Source organism: Furipterus horrens, unplaced genomic scaffold, assembly GCF_987537825.1.
Source record: "Furipterus horrens unplaced genomic scaffold, mFurHor1.1.pri manual_scaffold_1, whole genome shotgun sequence".
Classification (NCBI taxonomy): Eukaryota; Metazoa; Chordata; class Mammalia; order Chiroptera; family Furipteridae; genus Furipterus; species Furipterus horrens.
The window spans coordinates 194,261,265-194,284,793 of record NW_028327171.1 but is presented as its reverse complement, the minus strand read 5'-3'; the positions used below and the strand labels follow the sequence as shown (position 1 = coordinate 194,284,793).

The following is a 23,529-nucleotide window of genomic DNA, read 5'->3' as shown; positions in this document are numbered from 1 at the left end:
TTTTTGTCTATTCCTACACCAATACCACACTGTCTTGATTATTGTAGCTTAATAGTAAATCGAGAGTTGGGTAGTGTCAGTCCTCCAATGTGGTTCTCTATCAATGTTGTGTTGGCTATTCTGGATCTTTTTCCTCTCAACAAAAACGTTAGAATTAGTTTGTCAAGATCCACTAAATAATTTGCTGGAGCCCTGGCTGCTGTGGCTCAGTGGATTGAGCGTCGTCCTGCGAGCCAAGTGTCACTGGTTCGATTCCCAGTCAGGACACATGACTAGGTTGCACGTCAGGTCCCCAGTTGGGGGCGCGAGTCAGAGGCAACCACACAGTGATGCTTCTCTCCCTCTCTTTCTCCTTTCCCTTCTCTCTAAAAATAAAATAAACAAATAAACAAACAAAAAATAAATAAAATTAAAAAACAATAATAATTTGTTGGGATTTGGACTGGGATTGCATTGAATCTGTAGAACAAGTTGGGACTGACTGACATCTTGACAATAACGAGTCTTCCTATCCAAGAACATGGACTGTTTCTCCATTTATTTAGTTCACTTTTGGTTATTACAATTTAACATTTATTTGTCACTTACTGAATGTCAAGCACAAGGCTAAATTTTTTTTTTTTTTTTGCATTAGCCCATTCAATTCTCCAAATAGCTGCAATGGTTGTCCCATTTAGCAGAAGAGAAAACCGAGTAGTTGCCCAAAGTCATATAGCTAGTACATGGAATATACGAGTCAAGGATCAGGTATGTTTGCTCTCGGTGACGAAGCTCTGGAGATACAGACATAGACCAGATTTTAAAGGAGCTCATATGTCATGCTAAGGGACTTGATCTTATCTTTAGGTGACAGTGAAACCTTTGAGAAGTACAACATGAGAACTGATATGACATATTTGTAGGTTAGAGAGATTATTTTTGCTATAGTGTGGAATTCCAGTGCAGTCTTAGCCAGAGATAATAAAGACCTAAATTAGGGGATATTCAAAAGAATGGAGAAAAGGGAGTGACAGAAGGATGCTATGGAGGTAGGTTTGATAGGACTGACTGAGAATTAATGGGAAGGATGTGTGTGGAATGATGCACAACTACAATGGACTAAAGGAAGAACAAATGTAGGGGTATGAATGAGAGGAAGTAATACTTAGATATATTAAGCTTGACTTGGGACAGCAGATGGAGATGTCTGACAGAAATTGAGTATAAAGTTTGCAACTTAGAAGTCTAGAGTAGAGATGTAAAATGGGAAACAGTTAGCCTATAGATCTACCATAAAACCTTGGGAAAGAATTAGAATGCCCAGAGAGTCTGTGGAGACACACTAGAAGAAAATACATGCGATGAAAATAGGGAATGCTGATAATTCTCTTAAAAACACTATCACTTAAGGGGCAGGCAAAAAAAGTTGAACCCAGGAGGGAGGTTGATAAAAAGTAGTTGGTTTAGATGAGAATTAGGAAAGAGAGTTATCACAGAAAACAAGAGAAAAGAATTCATGACGGAGGGAATGGTCAACAGTGTGAAAAGCAGTCAAGAGCTGCTTCAATAAGACAAGGTCTATGGTGAATATGGTGTGTTGGTGTTTTACCAAATTCTCCATCCTTGTAAAGTGTAATCTGAACTACAGAGCCTAGAAAGCTAAAAAATGCATTTCCTTGAATTCCCTTGCAGTCACTGTACTGGTTATGGTTTAAGTTAGGCCAAGACACTTGAGAAATGAAACTGAGACAGGAATGACTAAAGGTGTGGTTGGTTTTCCTGTAGCAGTTTTGGCAGATGTACCAACATTGCTAGTTTCTGGGGTGGAGTGCTAGCTTTGGAGTTGTTGGCGTTAGTGGGTTCCTGATTGTGGTACCTTCTTCATTACGGTGGCTCCTGATAACAGGCAACGTTGTGTGGCTTCCCATATGGAGCAACAGCAGCTCCCGTGATAGCCTCGCTATGTAATGTGGCTTGGGACATTATTCCTGAAAGCGTACCCAAGAATTTATTTCTTTAGCCTTCCTTATGATTCTATAAGCCCATTAATATGGTGCAATAAATTTGTTTCTACTTAAACTAGCTGGAGTGGGTTTTGTTCTCTGCAACAGAACAGTGACTAATAATGTCTGCAACAGTGTATGCTGGAGTTGGCAATGAGATGGTGGTTGGTGCTTTACTAAGAGCGATTTCAGTGTATTAATGGAGAGAGAAAGCTAGACTCTATGGTGTTGAAAATCTTTATAGTTTTCTAATAAATAAACAACCACTGGTTGAACTGTCTTATGCTCTCATGCTCAGAAAATGAGATTAATACTTTCAAGTGAATAAACATTTGTTAGTGTCTCCTAAGATGAGAGAAAATCTTCTCCCTCAGGGACACACTGTTAGTTAATGGAAATGATGGGAATAAATTTGTGATCCATTATTTTAAAAACAGATTTAACTATTTTTTTCCCTGAATAATTATTGTGGAAAACTACCCAAAGATGCCCTCTGTTAATTTTATAAATATATACATATTTTAATGGTATATATAGTTTTTCCCCAACTATTTAATATTGGCATTTTCCTGTGCTATTAGATATATTTCATAAACATGAATAATCATGGCTAACTAGTATCCATTGGTAGATAAATCATAATTGATCTAAACCCCTCCTGTAACTTGATCAACTTTTAATATCCCCATCAGAAATGGTGGCAATAAAGATTATTGTGTAGGGTATAAAGGTTCTTGCAAATATCTGTGAACTGAGGGTAGGAAATTGCTGATAGAAGGCTGCCAAAGAGAAACTAATTATAAATTGCAGTTAGGCCCCTAGGAAGTCAAGCCACTTCAGGAGGGAGTGAGGGGACAGAGAACAGGCACAGGCATTTATAAGCTCATTTCTCATTTTGCTCTGTGTGCAACGGGACTCAGAAATGTTCCTACTCGAAGAACTCCTTATTAGGTAATTTCCCTCATCTCAAAAAAATAAGGTCAATGGCTTTGTTCCAATTAATTTTTTTTTTTTAAAGAAGCCCTTTATCTTACTTGGTATCGTGCAGGTTTAAAAAAAAAAAATTAATGACCTAAATATATGCCTGATAGAAATAATCTTGACTTCAGCCATAACAGAAACCAAGTTTTTCCACAACACTGTAACGTTAGAACTTATGCTTGGACTGGTGGCATAGCTGTCTTTCTCTGATAATAAACCTCAGGAAGTGAAACTTCAGAGGGCTTATTCAAAACAACCTGAAAAGCCCGTGCTCTGGTGGGCCCTGTACAAGGCTGGGTCAGGACAGCCTATCACGTGGGTTTGGTGTTTGGGAGGACTGTTGAATTAAGACACTTTTAGTCTATGGGAATTCTCCCAATTTTGTTTTCCTCAGTGCCTGCTGCCGGCTGGGGTGTTAAAAGCCTTGTTAAAATAAAGCCATTAGTCTTTCTTTCTACAAAAGCAAGGAGCTTGCTGCTTACAGTCAGGGTTCCTTAAATTAGTATGTATTTCTGGCCCAGCATTGCTAGAATCAGCAGTTTCACAAAGCGATGTACTAAAGAGGCCATTTAACCCCCCTCTTTCTCACATTTTCAGATTAATGGCAGAGGGCTAGATTTAATACCCTTGCAAACATTTTTTTAACAAATCACTGAAAATAAAAGAATAAATCACACAAAATTTCCTGCAAATGTCTGATGATAAAAAGTGAAAACAATTCAAAATTAGCATGTTTTCCAGTTCCTACAGGTTAGGTCACATTTTTGCCAGTGCTGTAATTTATGTCCCATAAGTCAATTTTCCTGAGGAAATTTAGATGCTGCTGTGATGGGAAGGCTGTGCAAAGTTGCAATGCAGCTTATTCACCCATATATAACGTCCTCATTTGCAAACATGTCTTACTCAGATGCATTACAAAATATGTTTCATGCTGCCAGCCACATCATAAAAGTAAGATGCAAAGTATAAAAATTTTAGGAAATATGCCTTTCATTTCAAGTTGGTGTCCTGACAGGTATTTTTGAGCAGTTTCCAGATGCTTTCTTTTAATTACATTGCTCTTACCTAGGCTCCAGTTTGGGCTGGAAGATTTTTGAAGAAATCAACACGATGAAAACACCTAAAAAGTTATGAACTTGGCTTTGAGCATCTTCTAATCATAAGATGTCTGCTAAAATGCTACATATTTGCAGGGACACTTACTACACTCCATTTAAACCTAAACAAATTAATCAAAATAGGTTGTTTAATTATTTCTCTTTGGTAATGTGAAGTATATTACTTTTGAGATGTATTTGCAAATGTGCTACCTAAGATAAGCAGAAGTATACACACTCGTTCAGACCATTATTTCTGAAGTGTTTGTCTAATTTAATTTCTGCAATTTTGTTAAATAACTGGGTATTCAGCTTATAGAGTATCTTAGAACATCTGCTAATTTAGAAAATACAGCAAATAAAAATATTTTTAAAATAACTCTCGGGTAAGCTTTTTAACCATTTTGTTCCTACAATTTTCCTCCCTTGTAAAATGTTGGAGTTAAAATATTGAAGTTGAAATAAATCCTTGAAGTTCCTTCTAACTTATGCGTATTTATAAAAGTTATCTTGCATACAGTGTCCACATTATATTAACCACTTACACTTCATTGATATAGTGACTATATGTAGGTACCCAACAATTGTTTTAAAGCTGAATGACCAATGTAGCAAAGTTATCAGCAACATTATGAAATTATAAAGTATTTATTGGAATTTAAGCCTTAAATTTCATGCTAGCACCAAGTACTAGCCATATGCACAACGAGCTGTGTCACATCTTGATAACCTGAGCTATCTTTCTTCTGATTGTCCTTGGAGAAAATAAAATCAAACATCTCCTGCCTAGCTCTGTTTGTTTCTGGGCCTAAGATACAGTTACCATAGAAACTATGATTGTGGATATGATTTTACAAATTTGGCTTCATTTTTGAGATGCACTTTGTGTGTGTGTGTGTGCGTGTATGTATGTCTTGCCAATAAGCTTAAGGAGCAAACAGGCTCTACATCTTTAATTAAAGAGCCAGACACCATTCCTCATTTCCTATCCTCAATCTGTCTGTGTACAAATGGAGATACTGTAACTCTGGCTGAAATATAACTCTTATTTAATATAAGACAAAGATTTGATAAAAATATGAATAAAAGGTATTAGGAATAGCATTCCCTAAGAAATCTGTCTATATACCTGTCCTGTGTTTTCCAGAAAAAGAGTAAACAGGAATTTTGTGGATTCTTAGCTAGTTACATTAATTACTAGATACTAGAATTTAGTACTTGTTGAATTTGGTTTCTAATTGTTTCTTGGATGTAATATGTGAAATTATTTATTCCTCTGATGTTTAATGGCATTGATTCTGTGACAGTGTTCTTTACTTTTCCTAAAAGAAACAGTTGGCCCTCAAAATGTGTCTACATCTTAAAATGATATAAAAGTTTGTTCATGTAATTTCTTATGGGTTCATACTATCCATTTAAACTAATAAGCCATATAAAGAATACTCATTGACTAAAGCTCTCCAATGTACTTAAAATATACTTGCATTTATAAAGATTAAACAATGTAACTATATATAAAATTGTACGTTTTACAGAATGTTTTCTTTTTGTAGTTTAGTCAGTGGGCAAGTTCCAGTTACTCCCATTTCTAGTTCCTAGGAATAAATGACTCTCTGGAACACTATAAAATCAGTATCATGAATTACAATCAATGAATTACAATCTCTGCCTCATTTTACACGCGAGGAAACTAGCCAAAGAGTCACACAGTGGTAAAGCCAAGATGTGAACTGATATCTGTCTGACCTCAAAATAATGCTTTTCTCACTCCCAATGCTGCCTCAGATTCTGGCAGTGACAGTCAAGTTACCTATGCTGTTTCCTAAACAAAGAGCTGAGGCCTAAGACCTGGAAGTTCAGAAGAGCCTATGGTGGCAGTGAGACGGAGTATGTGAACTCCTGACTGTCTGCGAGCTTTCTGAATGTGCTTATGGTCATCACAGCCATTTCACTGAAACAAAATTGCCTAACAACCTTCTTTCACATAGCTAGAGGCATTCATACATGTCTACATGTTAATTTTTGGTATAATAAAAGTAACTTTTTAGTAAAGTTATGTTTTATAAAACAGCCTGTATTACGTACATTTTTAAAAGTATTCATGCATGGTGTCAGTCTATTAATTTGGTTTACACAGGACATCCAATTTTAAGCTTCATTAGAGTTGGGGCAATGCCTCTTTTGGAGCTCGTGCATTCCCAAGGCCTGGCATATCCCCTCCTTCATGAATAGTTATTGAGTCAATAAAACAAAAGTCTCAAATATCTACTCAGTGGCAGTTAGCAGAAGGAGTCAGCTTATTTTCATTCACTAGTTCCTTTTCCATATGTGATATTACAACACATGTCGTCAAAATGTTTCTAGGGAAGTTTTATGACATTTGTCCTATGATTGAGTCTTAATAAGGCTGCCACTTTCAAGCTCTTTTGTTTATGTAGTCCTGTTTTTTTCCACTTTCCATAAAAACAAACAAACAAACAAAAAAACCAAAAAGAACCCCTACAAACATTCGTACAATTTAGATTTAAACTTGGATCTGGAGTATAAATCAAAACTATTAGGAACCTTAAGTATGTAATTGCTTAGAGTGAAGGATGATCCTATAAGCTGAAAATAATAGTGGAGTAGGAAAGGAACCTTCCCTGATAAGACAAATTACTGGTTTCATGAGGCATAACTACTGCTGATCTGAATGGCTATTTCAATGTACAGTACCTATTTGATTCACAATGTTAGCAGACCCATGCTACCACTAATGCTGAAATCAGGCACACATTAGCCCTAAATTTATGTTAACCAAATTATTCTGCAACTCACTATTATATCAACAGAGCTCAAGTTCTGGAAAGATGAATGAAGACAAGAGGAGGAGAAAAGAAGAATTAAACATGACATTCTGAAAATTGATATTCTTGTGTCAAAACCTGGTTTGAAAAACCAAACCAAACACACACACACTCATCAGTGGTTTTCCACTAACTGGCGAATAAAGGCTTTCAGTAACCTACAGCAAGCTAACGTTCCAGCTTTATCTCACCCCTCTCATATATGCTTAACGATTTAATCCCACTGGGTATTTTATGGATCCCATTTTGTGCCTATGGCAGAATGCCCACTTCCTGTGGTTAGTTTAGTGCCTTAAACATGGCAAGGCCTTAATAAATGCTTATTGTGTGAATGAATAAAGCAAAAAATGTTGCTCTGATTGGTTGTATTTACTGCTGTGAAGGGATAAGAACAGGTGAGGGTAGTAGTGGATAAACAAAACAGATTCTGCAGAAGCTGGTGGGAACATTAAAATAGTGATAAACAGAGATGGGAGCCTAAAAAAGGTGGTATAGATAAAGAAACAGAAAAACAGGAAAGTTGCAAAAGAGAAAGGGAACTATGGAATGAAAATAAGCTTGGTTATTGCAATCTATCCTAATTTGTAGCATACAGGTAGTTCCTGCCCTAAGTTTCTCTCAATTAATCAAACTCTGGGAATCAGAACACTCCATTCCTCTACCAGGCTTGGTAATATGTCTTTGCTCTTCTGCAATATATATATATATAAATAATCTTTAAAATGTGATTATTTTAAGTCAACATTTAAAGTTGAATTTGATAGAATCATTTAATTGGGCATTGATTCATCTGCACAGAACGCATTACTTACTGACTTCTTCAATTTCACCAACATAATTTCCTTCCAAATTATCTTTTATCTAGATGCTGGAAGTCCAAGTGCTATGAAAACTGCCAAAATAAAAAGCTTTTAGATTTCTAACGCTGGCTGGACACAAACCCATGGAAGAGTGTTGAAGAATAATGCATGCTTGCCAACTGCCAGAGACAATTGCTTTTCGCATAATTAATGTCATTCTTGCTGTTCGAGTACCATTTCCATCCTCTAATAATTTCCATTAATAGAGGAAGTCTCTGCAATAATTTTTGCATCCTGAAAAACCACTGTGGCTTCTATAGACCTTTTAATCAAAATAATGACAATGAGTGAAAGGGGCATGGTTAGAGATATTACTGTAACCCTGGGTTACATTTCCTTAGTCATTGTTTTGAATCTCCAAAACCTGTCCAAAGGTCTCATCGTGTTGACTATAATTATATCAATTAGACCTTGGTGCTTTGAGTTCAATAGCACTGAACCGCATGGATTTATACCAAGAAGAGAAAAGTATATAAAATGAGGGTATTGGGCAATTTGTCTACAAAAATATAAATGTAAAAAGAGAGTGTTTTTAAAAAAGCAATAACAAAAGATGAGCAGATACATATATAAGCTCAGGTTCTGTAATATATGAAAATTGTACAATAAGCGGAATCTTCCAGTAAGAGAAAGTGATAGACCAGCTGCAAATCATACCCCCAAACCTGCTATTTTACACTGTTTTTTATTATGCTCTTACAAAATCAAGAACTCTACTTGGGATATAAAATTATGCAAATATACAGAGAGCAACAACAACAACAAAAATCAGCTCAAGTTTCTTACAGGAGCCACTAAATGGATATAGCTAATGGCTTAGCAGTAGTCCCATACCAGGCAGAAGGCACCAGGTTTGTAGTTAACTGGGGTTCTGGGAACCTTCTCCTAATTTTCCCTATAAGCTGAGTGCTGATACTAAAATGAGGGAAGTCTGGATACAAGGAGGTCAGTACTGAGAGTATTTCCCCTTCTGTTCCTGAGTTGCTTTGGAAACTGAAAGTCTACATCAAAGCCTCATTCTTCTTTGCCTATGATGGCTTTGAAAAAAAAGTCACTTGAGTCACATCTCACCTTCCATGGCCTTCTCTGTGAAGTCCACCCAGTGGAGATCTGATGATGCCTAATGAGCAGGAAGCACTTGCTCTGTGCAGTGACCTGGAGGTGGGCACGGAGTTTAGGTCTAAAGGCTATGTTCAGTGACCTGATTGAAGCTTGAGACCCAGGTACCTAAGGTACTGAGGAAATAGTGCAGAAACAATACTTGTGTATGGGTTTTGATAGCCATTGTTAAAATACAAAACAGCTGGTTACAAATTGGGACAACTGTGCTTCCACTAGGTACTTAGGGGAGAACAGAGTGATGAGCAAGGGCTGGCTTCAGGGCTTGGATGTTGATGGCACCTGACCATGGGCTTGGCAGGACTGTTCACCCATTTACTCTAGAGGCTGAGCCCTAAGGGGTCAATACCAATTTTCAAAATATCTTTGTACAATGTGCTCACTGTCTAGTTCATCCATACATATAGAATGAATTGCGCATATCATCATATATTACTTTCATACAGACTTTTGCAATGATGAAAATATATTCTAAGTCATCTGATCTGTGCTGCTACCCTGACCAGAGAAAGATCGTCGGCAGCCGTCCGTCTCGAGAGACGATGGTGTAGCTTCTTAAGAGTCTATCTGCACCGCCGAGAATGGCTGTGCAGTCCGACTCAGGAGTGACATGGTATCTGTCTCCTCCCATGTTGAATCGACATCATGCGATGACGCTGAAGCTACAGAGCCTGGGCAGGGTAATATGGAGGGTCTGCTGTTGCCCATGCAGCAGACCCCCCCTCTCTTCGCAGCTGAAGGGTCCAAGGGAAAGACGGAGTCGATACAGCTTGGGTTCAGGTGCGCCGCAGGAGTTGCCGGTGTTGACTACAACGTCAAACCGCCTTAGGGACTCCGGCTCCGGATTTTCTGTCGGGGTTTACTCCCTTAGCCTTTCCCCTGAAGAGGTATGCCGCAAGGCAGCGGAGGTTTTTTGGAGTCAGAGTTTTCCTTCTCTGACCAGAGAAAGATAGTGTTGTGAATTCCTTGCAAAATTATTTTGCTCAAAGAGAGAGGCATAACAGTAAGACAGTCCTAGAATACCATAATTCCTCTAATGTACCGTGTTCCTCCATTCTCAGTGGAAAACAGCCAGCATGAAGGGTTCTGTATTGGACATGGACAGGCCATGGTCACTGGCCTGCACGCAGTGAGGAAAGTAGGTTAGAAGCACTGACTGCAGGACAGATCGCCTGGGCTTGAATTTCATCACGAACTGACTGGGTGACCTTAAGTTCCCTTCTGAGAATTTTTTTCACCTACAAAATGAGGATAGTAGTAGCTCCTACCTAAGATGCTTGATTTGAAGATTCAGTGGTACGATGCATGTGAACCACACAGCATATATTGTACATATAGGTGTTTAATAAATCTTAGTTGTTCCTATTGTTGCTGCAGTTATTAAACTGAACCTGGCCTTCCTTTCGGTAAGGAAAACACCTGTAGAAAAATATTTCTCCTGTCCTGTAGAATCCATTTCTATGAATCTTTGACTAGCCTGGTTCAGTTAATGGAAGCTTCTTTGATGATATTGTTCCAAAAATAGTCTTGGGAAAGAGTGAGGAGAGAGAAAAAGAAGGCAGAGACAAAAAGAGAGAACGAGAAAGAGAAAAAGAGAGGTGGAGGCAGATCCCTTACTTTCTGTTGTAAAATAGTCTATTTTCTACAACTTTATATAGGATGAGTGGCTGGAATTATAAAACATTAAAAAAGATGATATATGTATGTACATATACATGTAAATATGTAGATGGATTTACACACCCACACACAATCATCTTACTGCTCTTCACAGAAACTACTCAATGCCGGGATAAAGTTTAAATTCCTAAACATGACACCCAAGCCTTTCACAGTCTACCGCTGTCATCATCTTCATCGTCATCATCATCGCCACCATCTTTGCAGCCCCATTTCCTGCCACTTCATTCTTATACACCCTACTTGTGCCTTCTTTACTCTTGGTCCTCCCCTGTCCGCCATATGCTCTCCCACTCCCTTACCTAGCCTCAGCTTTCTCCTTTGCCCCTCTCTTCCTCCATCAGGTCCTTTTATAAGTTCTTCAGACAAAACTACATACTTCCTATTTTCTGAGAGTTTGGAGTATATCTTAAAGTCATTACCTAGAATGGTATCTTATAATGATCTCTGTTAACCCTTATAGTTCAGCACACATTTCAAGCTCAGTAAATGCTGAATGATTAAACAAATAAACCACTTAAATGAAAACGTAATACTGAAGGTGGGATGTAACACAGGTAAGCAGAGAAACACATAATCCTAAACTATCCACAAAAACAGACTTGGATTAGTGTAGCTGGCCTACCTCAAGAGGCTATTAACAGCTGAGTACAATGCTCCAATTCATGTGGGAACATTAATTCCACTGCATGGAATGAAGTCAAGAAAGAGTATTCTTTGTGATTGAGGCATTTAACAGTACAGCCGTGAAGTGTGTATTGTATTACAGCACTATCACGCTGTTTGGGATCAAACATAAATACCAGGGCTGTGTGTGTGTGTGTGCACTCCTACCGAGTGGGTCTGGAGAGGATGGCAGCTGGGACCCATTTCAGGGCCGAATGGGCTCTGTGCAGAGGGAGGGAGTGAGTCCACCTCCAACCGCTGACCTCAGCTATTCCATTAGAAGTTCTGCCATAGACCACTGGCAGGTTTTCCTAACTGAGTGCCCCCCAGATTGAGTGCTGCACTGTGGGGGAAGGCCCCATCGTTGTGTTTTCAAGTCTGACAGCATTCCTGGCTTCTATGTCCAGGAAGAGGCCCAACCAGGTATAGCTCCTTCCAGAGAAGCAAAGATTCAGAGTCTGAAGGGAAGTGTATGGAACAAGAGGTCAGTGGACAGGAGAAAAAAAAAAGAAAACGAAAAATGAAACCAACATCCAATCTGGTTCTTTCTGAGCAAAGAAACAAAATCCTAACTTTGGCAGCTAAGAACTGAAATGGTGGTTCAGTGCTGTGTAGATGATTTCCCATAGTTTAGAAAAAAGATGTTCATCCGCTTACTTAAGGGTGTACTCATTATGGCCCAGTACAGTATGAATGTTAAGCAGCAACCAGCACCTATTTATTATCTACTATTGCTTTTTGCTGTTTCAGTGGGCTCAATTGGAGAACTGCAACGTGATTTACAAACTTTAGCCTAATATTCCTAATGTCCATAAGATATAGGCAAAGGATATATAGGGATTTCTGCTCATCAATGTAATAAAATTAAGAAAAGTGAAATTTTAGGATGAATATGGCAAAGAACTTCCTATGGTGTAATCCATTAGGATGAGGGATAATTTCCCAGGGGGAATTGATGTGTATGTTAGAAAATGTATAACACCCATTTATAATGTATTTGTGACAGATGCAATGCCATGTCCATCTATAAATCAGATTTACCTTCTGTGTGAAGCCCCAGGGTCCTTCCTTACTGAAGGCTATCCTCATGGGCTCTGACCTGAGAGGATTTAAAATCCAAAAGGGCCCATTACTAAAAAATCCTCCATCATGTAATTGGTCTTTGGTATGGAAAATAACACCAGTATTAATCCAAGTCACTTGGAAGAAAGAAAAGAGAGCCACATCTCATTCTGCCAATTGGTCCAATGCAGTCTAGGGGATGGGTCTAAGCATCTCTCCCCAGGGCTGCGAGAAACTCACTTTTACTTTGCAGACAGAAACTACATAAATTACACTAGCAATCCACAAATGAATGGCTAACTACGTGAAGAACACTGAATTTAAACTTAGGAAACATCGTTTTCCATTTCAGGGGTATCCACTGGGAGCAACTCATCTAAACAAAGCTGGGTAGAATCATCTATTCTTAGGACAGAGACCAAACCCCATAATTCAAAAAGCAGCAAAACTCAAGTGAGTGGGAGCAGGAGGATGCAAAGCTCTGAAAAGAACAGGCATAGAGCTCCTTTCACTCCATTCCTGGGAACAAGGGACCATGTGGTTCAAAAGTTAATGGAGTCACTTAAAAAACAATCAAAATTCAATTCAGAATATAATGTTCCAGTGGCACACAACTTAGTTAACAGCCACCAGGTAGTTGCTTTGCCTTGTCCTCCTCACTCAATGGGAATTAAAATAGCTGGCCATAGTAATACCTTTAAAGGTTCCCCATTGCCCAGATATTCATGAAAACCAAACTGCAAGAGCCTATAGAAAGAGAAAAAGCTTATTAAGGGCTTTTGGGTCCACTCCAATTTCCATTAGGCCTGCTGCCAAGTTTTTATTAGATCCACCCCTATTATTTCTCAACCTACCCTTGTGAATTAACACAATGTAACACCGTTGGGCTTGTTTATAATCAGGAAGGACAATGTACCAAGAAATGCAATTTGGGAATAATTCTCTACTAGTAAGGGCTTGAAAGAGAAATGACCCGATGCTGTGGTGTGTTTCTAATTGCTAATTCCTATGAGTCATGAAAATTGGGGATCCTTAAAATGTGGGAGCTTGACTGTTGGGCTGTTACTTGCGGAGGTGAAGTGAAGCAGCAGGAAGGCCAGCATGGCTTTGTACCAAAGAAGAAATTACAGAGGGGGTGGCATGAACTCACCTGCTGCATGGGGTGGAACCCTTTAACTGAATAATATCTTCAAATACCTTGTGGTTTTAAACATTGTGAATTAAAGAGCCCCATTAACTCAGGCCCTATATCAGTACTTTCATACCTTTCTGAAGCAAATATATTTATTTTTATGTTATAAATATCCCACTAATGGTAGTATTATTGTGTGACTAGAATGGTAGTATTCAGTTTGACCAGAATATTCACTTATAAGTTAGAATGAACCACAGTGGCCCTGCTGTTTGGGGTTTCTAATCACAGTTGCAAACTGTCTAGTCTTGAAAGGTCCTATGACATCTTTTTAGAAAAAGTACCCCAGTAAGGAGTCTTAGGACCATGATTCTGCCCCTTTCTCCACCTGTTGGTGGGGGACAACCCTGAAGGACAGTGACACAAGGATTGAGCATGTGTTAAACAAAAGGAAGGACTTAGATGTCTGTGATGCACATGACCAGTGGCTGTGGCTACTTCCTCTTCCCATTACCTGTGGAATTCATAGGTGGGTGCAGTCCATAGTACTGCCAACCTCAAAAGGAAGGGGAGCAGATTTGCTGATGGGCACAGTATGTCTGCACGCAAGACATGGAGCCAAGAGATATGCATGATGGAACCTCACTCTCATCTGTATACACCCCTCTGTGGAGTGGAAACCTCCTATGGTCACAATTATGACAAATTTGTGAGTATGGTAGCCTCTGGCATAGGCAGTCTGCAGTGAAATCACAGGTTATTCTGAAAAGTGTTCATTAGAGTTGGGCTGTAAAAGAATATAGCAAGCTACACCCAATGCCAACCCTTTTCACTGTTTTCTAGGCAAGTGTTAGGTGTTGTAGATGCATCTTAGAAAACTAGAAACAACAACCGTCAGTGAGAATGGTGAAGTAGCGTGAACTGAATAATCTTGCAACAAACAACTCATAGGGTTTTCACTGAGCTGCCCCTCGGGCTTGTTCCCCGCAGTGTCCTCCTTGTTCTGATCGCTCCACCTATGCTGCTCTCCTCGTTGCGCCGCTGACTGCCAAGCAAGTTGCTACCCCAGGGCCTTTGTATGCGCATTTCCCACCGCCACGGAATGTCTGCTCTTCCAGATGTCCATATGTTTTACTCCCTCACTTTGCTCATGTCTCTGCTTAAAAGTCTCCTCTCCAGAGAAGCTTTCTCTGACCACCTTATACGAAACAGCCCAGCCTCATGCTCTGGCCCCTTAGCCCAGCATTATTCCTTCATGGAAATGATCATGGCCTGATAGTTACTCTTCAGTTGCTTATGGTCTATCTCTCTCCCCGTCACCTAGACCAGTGCCTGGATGGCATTCGGTAAATCAAAATTTAAGTGAAAATGTTATAAATCACTTTTCTAGACATCCATTTCTTCTCTTGTTACATTCCTGTTCCTTTCTTTTCATTTTTTCTTTCTTTGCAAAGACCTACAGTAAATGAATATACATAGTGATCCAACTTAAGAAGTCTTCTTAAATGTCTTTACTAGAGTTTATTAGAAGTCCCTGGCTGTCTAGTGATTCCTTTTTACATCTCTTACAGCTTTCCATATTGAAATCTTTGTCTTTTTATAATTCTAGTATTTATTTTCTTAAATTTGAGAATGATTTTGGTCACATGGGAGTCCTTTACTTATGTTTTCTGTTATTGATTTTTAAATTGGGTGATGAAAGATTTTTTTTTTAAATGTATATTTAAAAATTAACCTGAAGAAAAGATGTCTCTTGACCACAAACTTAATTCTTATTTGGGATAAAAGGTGATAGGGGTTTGGTAGTGAGAGAAGTATGGAATGTGATGAAAATGAGCTTTTATTTCTAATATTTATTATTTTGAATTAACCTATGAAAACTTTCATACACAAAAATATCTAGTGGCTAGGATAGTAAAATAAACCACTTAAAGCTCTGTTTAGAGAGAGTGTGGGTTTCATTTATTTGTCTTCTGTCATCAAGGTATAAAACGACACATCCAGGCACTGCACTATTCCTCACACTTCAGTCCCACTGCTGAATTGTTTTATTTACGATCATTATTATCCCCACCCCCACCTTCCTTTGAGGGAAGAGAAGGCAAAAATTAGAATTTATAAATTTAGAATATCTAAATCTTAAAGAGAATATGTCTAATATTTTCCTTGAGTGAAAAAAAGAGGGCCGGACATATTTTGCTTTCCTTTCTTTGCAATGGAAGTTAAAACAGTGATTTTGTGTTATTATAACACTCATCATTTCTCCTTCTAATTTGGATGGTTTTTTAATAAAGCTCCATTGATTCCACTGAAAGGAATTCCTCCTGGCAAAAGCAGAACACATACACTGATTGCTAAATATGCAGCAATTATCATATTCAGCAGCACACTTTAATATCTTATTTATAGATGTACCTATCTGTAATTTGCTTTAATTAAGTTGCATTGATTTTAATGACAGGAGAGATCCTCAGATAACAGGCTGGTGTCATATGCTCCTAAGAGTTCTGGTCTATCAATCACTCTTTAAGATGTGGGCCTGTGCCTTACTGACTTGTAGCTCCAGGCAAGCCCATCCAGACTTAGTAAAGTTTCATAGAAATGTTTAGTGCTGACACCTCAGAATTCATTCAACTTATAATAGGATGGTATGAATTGAAAGGTTGCTTGGTGGAATGAAAGCGGCCTCCAAATTTCAAAATGGCTTCGCTTCTGTATAATGTCATCACCTGCCCGAAGTCCAACTATTTTGACAACTACTCTCTTTCAGGTATAGCTAGCAACACTATTTTGCCACTCTAGTAACGTAGCCTCCCCCACTCTTGCCCCATATTGCCAATAACACCATACAGATCTCAGAAGGATCTTGGGACCTGAGGCATTTTTGCATTCTTGAGTATTTTTCACATCCCCTCCTGGTGAAAGTTTTGAGAAAACTGGAGACAAGAACTTATAACAGTTTTGCCTTTTACAACACCCATGATCAAGAGTGAAGGCTGGCTAAACATAACACAAAAAAAACACGAAGACAGCAAGTATATTTTTAAGGGCTCTAAAATATTACTCATCATGACCAGAAATGATTTCTCTCTCTTTTTTAATGGATGAAGAAGTAAGCACTGCTTCTATAAATCTTTGCACCTCGGAAGGTGCCAACATTAATTTTGTATAAATTATCCATGTTAGAATGCCAAGGCATGATCACAAAGGAAAACTCAGACAGCTATGCCAGTGCATTCGCAGATGCTGGTCACCGTTTTTCACTTACTGATGATTGCTACAAGTGTTGATTAATAGCGGTGCTCACACTGCTAGAATGCATTTCCCTGGAGCTAAAGAAAACATTTATGGACAGAAACAAAAAGGAAGAAATGAAAGATAATAATCAGCCCATCCTTCTGCTGCTCTGTAACAACTCTGCAGAGGGTGTGCAAATCATGGATCCAGATGATCTCCATGAGTGGCTTCTGAGTCATTACATTCAAAAGGTCATCCATATGCATCAGATCATCAATTTGTCAATCAGTTTTTAAGCCACTTAAATGTTCCCTACTCACCGCCTTCCCCCTATGGGAAAGTATAAAATGATATAAGCAGCAGGGCTCCGAGTGTGGTGTTGGGACATCTCCTGTCCAGGAGCTCTCCTGTGTCTCTGAGTCCTCTCTGAATGCTGGGGTAAAGCTTCCGTGACAATAACGTGCAAGCCCGGAATTTACTGAGGCTGATTAGCTTAGACTTATTTTTCTCTCATCAGTAATGCCATACCTCTTATCCATGAAGGGAAACTAATGAATTGGATTTAGAGAGTGAGAACATTTCTTAATAAATGCAATATGACAGGAGATATGACAAACATAGATGAGAACACAGCAGGGGAGGGGACTATGGCCAGGCCATTCGCCTTTAGACCCTGTTCAGACCTTTGCTGGAAGAGCGGTTGATTTTGAAGACCATATATTTCTTTTGTCCAGCTCAATAAGATCATTTCCTGCATTGCGTTTCTCTCTCTGGGTGGCTTTTTATCATTAATTCAATGATGTGATTTTGTTCTTCTAATCTTAATTGTCTCTAATGAGGAAAAGACCAGGGACGGCTACATTTTGCAGTTCCCCTCTTGATTTAAGTGGAAAGATTAATTAATATAAATTATGGTAAAAGAACTTGAGTCCCAAAATTGGAAGAATAAAAGCAAGTGGATTTACAATATTATATTTTCTTTCACAGAGCATACCATTTAATTCTACCTTGTGGAATCGGGTTTAGTTCATTTTGGCTTTTCCATACATTCTTTTGTGCAGAACAGGTCAAAGTCCACGTCAGTGCTTTTGGATCATACCTCCTTTGACATCTCATCTCATCCTCCACTCTCCCCCATCCTGGCACTTCTCTATGATTCCTCCTCCCCTACTATCAAGTTACTTTGTAACAATTCTTGTCCAGGTGATTCCTGCCTCTAATCACACCCTTTCTTCCCCACTGCATCTTTAGCTCTGGTCTTTGTGTGTGACCAATCCGCAAAGGTATTTTTCTTTGCTTTCTCTCTCAGTGCAAGTAGGTGAAATGTTGTGTAGATTAGGAAAGAGAGGAATTCACCTCAGCTCTCATCCCTCCAGCCATCCACAGGGCAGGACATTTTGTTTTGTGGTGAATTTCTCTCTCTGACTCTGTCATTCTATGGGAAACTGCAATGATCCTTAAGTAGTTCAATACTTAACTCTTGTAAGGAGGGAGCAGAAGTTCAGAGACAAAAAGCACACTCTTCTACCTAAATATGGTAGAAGAGTCTCAGACGTTGGGGTCATATGATCTGGGTTCAAAGCCAATGATGTGATTGTCAGCAACCATGTAACTTTTCTGAGCCTCAGTTTTCTTGTCAGTGAAAATGGGTTCCTGTCTCAATTGAATTGCACAGAGGTAATGAGAATGTCTTTCAGAATATATGGCAGTACGTGAATTACCATATATATATATAGTATTATTTTAAAGATAATGCTTTTAATGCACAGAAATGGCCACACAGAGCGTGTTGTTGTTTAGGTGATCACAATGCCACTAAATTCTCACTCTAATATTTCCCTTCATTTGGTCATTCATGCCTGGCATTCATGCAGAGAAAAAGCAAGGCAGGGACCAACAGTGCAAAGCAGATGAGGAAGTGAGCAGGAAGGCTCCCACGGACGAAGCAGCCTCATCGGCAAGCATGCTCTCGCTATCGGGAACCAGCGTTTGCCTTTGGAGCTCCTCGGGAGGGGAGGTGCTCTCTGAAGATGGCAATCTCTGGTGGAATGTATAGAATCTCAGCTATTAGCTATTGTACGAACCAGAGCACATGCCATTCCTGAAGGAAGCAAACAAATCAGAAAAGAAGGATATAAGAACAAGGAGAAGGTAATGAGTCGATAAATGTCTAAATCATTTCATAGCAACCACAAAATCCTTATTTTTTGCTACCATGGAACTGACTACTGTCTGCAAAGTGGCATGACATGGAACTTAAATTAATGCCCTTAAGATGTTGGTAGCTACGCCTCATCCTGAAGTCCTCAAGTCCTGTTAAGCACTTGGGGGTGGATGTGGTGGCAAAAGGTCTCAAGCATGTTAGGATAACATTTTCCCCTAAACTCCACCGGCAACTTACATGCGGAAGCAGACACGGTTTAATGTTGATCAAGTTGCAGCTCTAAGCTTAGATGTCTGCAGTGTTTCAGTTCCATATGCTCTCACATGCTGTTCTTTTGCATCTTGGGTTGGAAACGTGCATACCCTATGGACATTTCTTATTCTTCACAGAGCTGTTGGGTGGCACTTTTCTTTGCCTACTTATACCCTCTTGGCAGTTGGTACAGTTTCTCTGAGATCTGGTAATATCTTTCATTCCTGCCACCAGATGGATAGCAGATGGGTAACTGCAGCCAGTGCCTGAGCCCCACGTAAGTCCACACCAGAGCCTACGGCATGGACCTGTCGGTGAGCTGACTAAAATGGCGCTTCAAAGAAATACTTAAAACTATATGCATCTGTTCCCTACTTTAATAACCCCCCAAAATAGGGGGAAAAAAAGAAAACGTTTGAGACAAGCTTTCTATTCACTAGATGTCACATCTGTAAGAAGAGGGGGAGAAAACCATATAGTGGCTTGTGGATGTCAAACTCATTTCTAGCTAATGGAACCTCCAAAAAGCAACCAACTCAAATAGGCATGTTAGTAGAGAAAGTGAAGTATAATCAATATATTTCTTTTATGGTGATATCCTCAAAATGTTGGCTCTCAATTCCAGAAGTGCAGCTTCTATGTAACATTTTCTGAGGCCAAGAATGGGAGAGAGAGAAAGCTCAGATTTGAAAGGCCTTGGTGATGCCTGGGGAAGAACACTGAGTTTAGATTAAAAGGAACAAGCAAAAGAGACCTGTTGGAAGAACTCAGCCCTAATCTATTTCTCTTAAACTGATGCCTCTGCCACATATGACAAGTTATATTTAAAAAAATATCCTGAATGGATCATCAGGTTGTTTCAAGTGTGTGTTTCAACAGTTCATTATGAAGGTTTATTTTCTAAATTAAAGACAAATAAAGAGAAATCTTCTAACCATTCACTCATGCAATGCTGGTGGCTATTTTTTTTTTATTTCCCCAACAAACATCAAAACATCCATGCCTGGCTCTTTCATGGAGAAGTTATCACAAACAGGTTATGTGTTCCCTTAGGTTACTATGGAAACGCTTTTCCAGTCATCCACTTACAGTGGTAACATTTGCATTAAAGTATGTTGGAAGTTAATTTTTTTAATCCTCAAGTGGGGTCATGCCACCATATTCATATCTATTATTTCAAAATCCATGAACATACATTGATTTAATCTGTAAAAAGACTTGAATGACGTGCTCACCCTCCAGGTGTAATTGCCTATGTATCAGGTACTATCTGGAACATTGTAAAAGACACTAACCAAATTAACTTTTGTTGAAAAAAATAATAATAATGTTAGTAGTGACTCATTAATGTTAGCTGGCATTCCCATTATGCTGATTTGTTGAATATTTAAGTTTCTATTATCTCTGACGTGGAGAAAAGAGGTTGGAGATAAGAACACAGGGCAGGTATCAATGGTATGTATCCTGTCTTCAGAGATTATTAGGTGACTCTGACTCAGTTTACCCCTGTAGGCCATCAAGAATTCAATCTGGCAAACATCCGTCTAGGGGAGGCAAAGCTGTCGACGTGAGACTGAACACAATGTAGGTTCACATGTGCACAAGATCTCACCCAGCTAAGTTCTGTGAGGGCACCGGGGAGGATATGGTTAAGTTTTACCTCCTGGTGCGGACAGGAAATGGTAGAGAAGCAGTGACAGGAAACAGGAGGTGTGGCTGGAGCAGCCAGGGAAGGCTTCCCAAAGGAGTTTATTGTGGCAGTGTAGATATACAAACTGGGCATAAACTCCTCCTGGGACGGCTAATGGGGCCACTATCTCACCTATGTTGTGGATCCCATTGTAGACCACAGGCCAGTGACTGCAGTGATAGGATGCTTGGGAAGGACTCTGACCAAGTAAGAATCACTGTGCCTCACAGGCCATGAGGAATGTCTCCTGAAAAGCCACCAATCCACCTCTGGCTGCATCATGCAGTCATCAGCTCATTCCAAAAGGAAATGAGGTGAGCCCATGCATTGTAGCAGAAGGACCTTCCTATGTGCTACTCTTAAGATGATTATGGAAGTGTCTCAATCCTCCCCCCTTTTCACAAGAGAAACCTAGAGATAATGGTGTGCAATCCAGCAAGCATTTATCAGTATTATGGGGTGCTCTACGTGAGAAGAAGGTAGAGGTGGAAGCTGAGACAGACTGTGGTAAGGGTATGTTCTGCACCTGTCCTTATACATTGAAACAGAGGCAGGAGGGGTCTCCTGGTTGACCTCCAGAAAGTTTCATGTGGCAGAAGAGTCCCGAGTAGCCCCACCTTTCACCAGCCTGGTCAGTTACCAACACAGAGAAGGCGATTTGGCATGCTGTGGCCCAATGACATGGAGACATTAACGACTTGCTTTACAAGTATCCCTAAGCCATCGCCCACCTCTATAAAAGAAAGGAGAGCTTACTCTTCTCCTTTACTGATGTTGGTCCCATGCCGCAGAATCAAAAGCCTTACTACAGTCAGAAATGACTTTCCTATTTCTCTCCCTTGTCAGAGGCCAGATACTCTTCTATAGAAGGACATTAAGTTGTTTCGACAAGATTTGTGCTAACCAGTGCTCCTTGTTTCCCTGCCGTGTGTGTATATGAGTGTGTATTTATGTTTCCAAATAGATTGTTTAATTATATGCTCCATTATCTTTCTGGAAGCTGTACTTCATTGTATCAAGCATATTTATCAATAAGAAATGAATACCATCCTGGGAAGTGATTTGTTCAAGGTAACTTTCATTATAATCACACTTGCATGTCTGATAATGGTTCTATGCTTGTGCTGTTTTATTTATAGCTGCAAACCTCTCATTTGACTTCTTCATCATCCTGAAAGCCAAGTGGGATCTCAGCGGACACTTGTGTTTCTGAACAGAATTTACCCGGAAAAGGGTTGTGGACCTATGAATATAAAAATCATTGAAAATTATGTTTAAATCACTATTCATTATTGATGAAGATTGGTCTTCGCCACCCTACATTACCCCCAGATGCTTTTTCTAAGCATTAGGAAATAAAAGCAGCGAAGTTGCACTTTGGATGTTGCATATCTCAGGAATTTTAAACTCCTCAAAAGTGCAATAATCATTAAAGACAAAGCACTAGGCAGAAATTCAATGGTAATCTTGTAAGTTAAAAATATTTTTCTTGTCAATTACTGAGCATCTTACATTATTTTCCTCGTTAGAACTAAAAAAGGTAGGGACATGGAATGTGGCATCTGTCATGTTTGCTTCCGAGTTAAAAATGGAAATATGGCTAGGCAGTAAGTGCCATAAACAGAAGACGAGCAGTGTGACACCAAAGTTGAGCTTGCTACCAAGTTGGAGAATCACATGTATGGCCCTGAAGCTTGTGAGCTCCTGCGGGCCTTCTGACTGGCACAGTTCTAGGTCCACACACTTAACCAACATTTCAGGAAAACAGGCAATAGAAGTCAACGATGTACTCTAGAACTCTACCTTGCAATATGGGAATGAGCTTTGTATCTTCCAACCTTTCCAAAGGTTTGGTCACTACCAGCTAGAAAGGCAGCAACTGAATGTGCCAGACCCGTGACAGTTGCACAAGGGTGGGCAGAAGCACGCACCCACAACCCTGCAATCCACACCCTGGGGTGGTTGTGACTACCCAGTAGGATGGAGAGAGGAGATAGGTCTGAGAAAAAAGGGTTAGACCTAACTCTGAAGCAGAATCTGTTCAAGATCGTCCACAGCAAGCTGGCAAGCAGTTGGATCAAGTTCAAATGCGTGACCAATCCCGATCAGGGAATTCCAAAAGAAACTATAACTGGACGGTTCTGGGAGTACCAGAGATATCAGCCTCAATGGAAATCTGATACTCATGAGGAGGTGGAGCCCCTGACCCTGACAGATAGGAGGTCATACCAATCAGAGCAGGACTGGCTCGATTCTAAGAGAACTTTTGGAAAAGTATCCTGCAGATTTTCCTATACTATCTCAGGATTGAGCACAAATACTGGACCCTGAGGAACACAAGTAACAATATCTGCAGGGGTGAAGAGACTGGGCGGGGCAGGGAGTCAACCAGGCTGTTTTTGAAATTCTCATTGAGATAGAATTGTCACCAGAAATGAAGGGTGACTATTAGTTAGCTCAGGGTGTGAAAGGACAAGCCTTCAGTGATGCTGGGTCTTATGTGCACTGTTCTAAATACACAGTGAGAATTTTCTCCTCTTTTGCAAACATGATTTTGTTATTAGATTAGCATCTGCATTGCAGACCTCAGTCTAGGAATTAATAAAGTCATTCAACCAGTATCTCTAAGTGTGTGGCAGGTATCTTTTCATTGTAATCGCTTATAACAATGCATCTTGGCAGAGAAAATGAAACTTTTATATGTTGATAGGTTGCTTATACACAACACTCAGCATTGCATTATTTTTCACATCTTCACTGT

General features: G+C 39.5%; 1 protein-coding gene across 1 annotated transcript in view; it reads right to left on the bottom strand.

The window, feature by feature from the left end:
* Positions 1 to 23,529, bottom strand: part of PARD3B (par-3 family cell polarity regulator beta) — a 966,908-nt gene that overhangs the window by 57,929 nt on the left and 885,450 nt on the right. The window lies entirely within an intron of this gene.